The sequence below is a fragment of the Oratosquilla oratoria genome, chromosome 1, assembly GCF_046742065.1.
Source record: "Oratosquilla oratoria isolate Oo_2021 chromosome 1, ASM4674206v1, whole genome shotgun sequence".
Lineage (NCBI taxonomy): Eukaryota > Metazoa > Arthropoda > Malacostraca > Stomatopoda > Squillidae > Oratosquilla > Oratosquilla oratoria.
In genome coordinates this window covers 103,624,812-103,629,811 of record NC_134777.1, presented here as the reverse complement: position 1 = coordinate 103,629,811, position 5,000 = coordinate 103,624,812, and positions in this window count along the sequence as shown.

The following is a 5,000-nucleotide window of genomic DNA, read 5'->3' as shown; positions in this document are numbered from 1 at the left end:
ATGGGTTAATTAGGTTAATATTTAACCCTGTTGAGAAATGAAGGTTAACCCCGTTGAGTGGTGGTTAATTTAGTTGAGATGGAGGTTAACCCAGTTGAATGGGCGTTAAACTCGTTGAAGAATTATGGTTATACTCGTTGATGAATGATTGGTTAAACTCGTTGAGGAGTGGAGGATAACCTAGTTGATGAATGTAAGTTAACCTAATTGAGGAATGTAGGTTAAACTCGTTGATGATTGTAGGTTAACCTAGTTAAGGAGTGGAGGTTTCTTTGACCTAATTATTCACTTAACGTTAACCTGAATAAAATTAACAAAGGCAAGCGTGGGAATAGGGACGTGCCTCTGACTTGGCAACCTCCCATATAAGGGGGGAAAAAACTCATGGTGTATTTAGATGAATAAAAATCGTCTGACGGCAGCTGTATTATTAGGAAAAGTACTTCCAGGAACGGAAGGGTGTCTCTTCGCTGTCAACGGGGCCCCACGACGGCAACCAGGATAGAGTGAGTACCACCCTGTGTATGGAGGATTGTACAGATAAATTCAAAAGTTCGACAACATTCTTGTGTTGACACTATTGTATACGACACCTTCCTTACTGTATTAGTCACAGTGGTGTGCAAAAGTGTCAAATCATTTATATTGTGGATTTAAACTGGACAGATTTAGGTTTAAGAAGGATTTAGGCAAGAATAATATAGATTTAATATATCTAGACTTTCCAAAAGCTTTTGATACTGTCCCCTACGAAAGGTTACTTACTAAATTAGCTTCACACGAAGTAAGTGATAGCCTGTTAAGTTGGACTAGAAATTGGTTGAATGATCGAAAACAGATAGCTGTTTTAAATGGCAAAACTTCTAGATGGAAAAATGTTACGAGTGGAGTTCCACAGGGTTCCGTTCTTGGGCCACTTCTATTCATAGTATATATAAATGATTTAGACCACGGACTAAAATCTATTGTCTCCAAATTTATTGATGATACAAAACTGTGCGGAATTGCAAATGATCAATTAAATCAATTAGATATTCAAGAAGATTTAGATAAATTATAGCAATGGTCTGAAAAGTGGCTAATGGAATTTAACACAAGTAAATGCAAAGTTATGAACATAGGTAAAAATAACAGTAAGTACGATTACAAGTTATTTGGAAATTCGTTAACAAAAGTGGATAGTGAAAATGATCTTGGCGTAATTATCAGTGACGATCTCAAATCATCTAAGTAGTGTATTTCAGCCTCTGAGAAAGCAAACATAGTTCTAGGACTGATTGCGCGATCTTTTGAATTCAAAAGTTCATCTCTCATTAACAAGCTATATAAATCGTTAGTTCCTCCACATTTGGAATATGCTGTATCCGCATGGTCACCGAATATCATTAAAACATTGACAGATTGGAAAAAGTACAAAGGCGAGCCACAAAACTGATTCCAAATATCAAAAATAAATCATACGAAAATCGACTAAAACATATGAATCTGTTTTCCCTAAAAAAGCGTAGACTCAGAAGTGATTTGATACAGGTCTTTAAGATTCTAAAGAGAATTGACAACATCAGAAGTGAGAAAATTTTCACACTGAATGAGAATTCGACAAGAAATAATGGTCTCAAATTGTCAGGAAATAGATTTAATTTGGAAGTAGGTAGAAACAACTTCGCCAACCATGTAGTTAATGAATAGAACAAACTTCCTGCAGAGGCAGTGCAATGTAGTTCAGTTCGAAGCTTTAAGATTCGTTTAGATAAACACCTAAGCAAGATGCTGTAATGCCTGCCATTTATTTAATATCGTTTCTTTATTTGTTTGTTTATTATTATTTGCTTGATTTTCATTTATTATTAGTTATCTGTCAATTTATTATTATCTACTATTTACCTGTTGGTTTATTATTTAACTATACCTATGCATTTATTTATTTTATTTATTATTAGATTATTGTAATTTTTTTTTTTATAATTATCATAATTTTTTTCGTATCCAACCTAGTTATGGACCAAAAGGTCTCCTGTCGGCATGTTCCTCCTTTGTAATCCTTTGTTTACTTGGTAACCATGTAGTGAACACTGAAAGAATTTGTTATTTTAAGAGAAGAGATAACTTTATAGATAGGAATGCAAAGTGGTAAGGGACATGAACTGCCTAATGTAGGCCATACGGTCACTTGGAGTCTCCTTTAATTATCATGTTCTTATTCCACGGTGTCGTTTAACATAACCAGTGCTTCTATCCTGTGGGGGAAATATCGCGCCGAAGAGTTGTAGAGATGGTCTAAGAGAGATATTTAAGAATATTAGTTTCTTATAAAGGAAGCTTACGTGGCCCTGGTCCGTAGGGGTGTCAAGAGAGACTCTCAAAAAATTAATAGTAATGTTGGTTAACCCAAATTTGGTTAGCAATGTTGGTTTAACCCAAATCTAAATGGTAATGTTGGTTAAATCCAATCTTCTTAGCAATAGGGATTAATATCTGCTTAACACTGAAGGTTAACCTCAATCTTGTTAGCGATGTTGGTTTAACCCCAATCTAGTTAGCAATGTTGGTTAACCCCAATCCTTAACTAGGTTCATTTTCAAGTAATCTTGCAGACGCAACAACCAGACAAATTGAATTAGTTTTTAAACAAAATTGTATGACCACGAATACAACAAGAGTTGTATTTTGTATTCATGTAATACAACATGGGTCAAACTTGAATATCAGCGTGCCAATCACAACGCTTCTCTCTCCAGCGGAAGCGTTGTGATTGGCTGGAGGAGTTGGTGTAAGTGGGTGTTGTCGCATTTGCAATATCATCGCATTTGAGATTGGGTCGTTGGCGCCAGCGTCGGTTGTTCAGGTTTTGCCCGCTGGATTAGTTTCTGGTGGTGATGATGATGAGAGCGACTAATCTCTCTCTCTCTCTCTCTCTCTCTCTCTCTTTCTCTTTCTCTCTTTCTCTCTCTCCCCTCTTTCTGTCTCTTTCTCTCTCTCACTCCCTCCCTCCCTCTCTCTCTATCTCTCTCTCTCTCTATCTATCTCTCCTAATCTCTCTAACTCTCCCTTCCTGTCTCTCTCTGTGTCCCTCTTCCTCCCCCTCTTTTTTTTTTTCTTTTCTTTTTTAATCTCTGTCTCTTTGGTCTCTCTAAACCTGTTTCTGTCTTAATCTCTCATCCTTCTTTTCTGTTTTTCCCTTCTCACTTTCTCTCTAATTCTCTCTTTCTGTCTGCCTATCTCTCTACATCTCTAAACCTGTCATTCTTTCCTCTTTTCCCTTTTCCCTATCACCTCTCCGTTTCTCCTCTCTTTTATTCCCTTTCTACTCTCTTTCTACTCTCTTTAACCTTCCCTCTCTCCCTCTCTCTATCTTTCTCTTTCTCTCTCTTTCTCACTCTCTATCTTTCTCTCTCTCTTTCGCTCACTCTCTATCTATATATATCTCTCTTTATCTCGTGAATCTCAGCTTTAAGGTCAATAATTGTTGATGTCTATGTTGGATATTAACAATTTCGTCGCACGGTGGGTGGAGGGTGTCACTCCGCTGAAGAAGATCGTCTGGCAACAAACAAGACAACTTTTTGTCTTAATACCAGTGAAAGGATTAGTTAAGAGCAAGGTTAACCCCTCTCGCTTTGAAGTCTTGGGATTACTTACCCAGATTAAAGTATTATTATGATTTTTTTTGTTCATTTTATTATTATTATTATTATTGATATATTTATCTATTTATTTCATTTGTTTATTTATTTTATTTATTTACTTATTTATTTATTTTATTTTTATTTTATTTATTTACTTATTTATTTATTTTATTTTTATTTTGTTTATTTATTTATTTATTTATTTATTTTTTTATTTATTTATTTTTTGGGGGGGAGGGAGGCGTTTTGACTTTAATTTGATTGGTTCGTTCACGGTCAAACTTTAACTCTGAAAATAAACAACCTCTTTTATTCATCTATTTACCTATCAATAACACCACACAAAATCCCCGCAATCCGACAATTATACTCATTTTTAATTTATGTAAATTTGAATTTTTTGTTTTTAGTAACGACTCCTTCACAGCGAAAGTTTCTCTTAGCTGATTAAAATCGCCTCGCGACAGATACAAAGAACACGAAAAATAAATGCAACGAAATGGTTAACTTGTGAACAAGCGGGATCTCTCTCTCTCTTTCTCTCTCTCTCTCTCTCTCTCTCTCTCTCTCTCTCTCTCTCTCTCTCTCTCTCTCTCTGCTATGCTGATACACCTTTTAGGTTTTATTCTAAAACCAGACCATTTCTTTCGCCTGATTTCTTGATCAATCAGCGCACCCCTCCATTAGCCAGAAAAAAAAGGGTATCAACATAGTCAAGTGGTTCAGGGTTGCGCGCGCCGGCTCGGTGGCGCGGTGGTAACGTTCGCAACCACTACTCCAGACTCCGAGTTCGAACCCTGCCAGGGCTGAAATAATTTCAGTATCTGCGCTGCGAGCCGTTAGTTCAACTCGTGTGCGGGAAGTTTTGTGTGCGTGTGTGTGTGTGTGTGTGTGTGTAAAGTCATAATATTACCCATAGATCGGTCATATATGAGTTATGAGCCCTCATCCGGGAGGGTATTAAATGTCGATCACGAGTACAATACGTGATTCAGTACCATGGTGCATCTTGCACACACACAAACAAGGAAGACCCATCAAATTACAGACCGGTCTCCCTGACAACCACAGTAGCAAAAATTTGCGAAAAGGTCGTCAAAAATAGATGGATTAAACATTTGGAAGAAAAAACTGTACTGAATCCAAATCAATTTGGATTCAGACAAGGATGATCATGTACAACAAACTTGATCTGCTCCTACTCAAAATTAATAGACATAATACAAGAGAGAGATGGTTGAGCAGACTGTGCCTTTCTAGACCTACAAAAGGCATTTGATAAGGCACCACACAATAAACTAATAAGGAAGAGAATCAACTGGTGGCATCAGAGGAAAATTATTGGAATGGATGAAAGACTTCCTGACTGGGAGG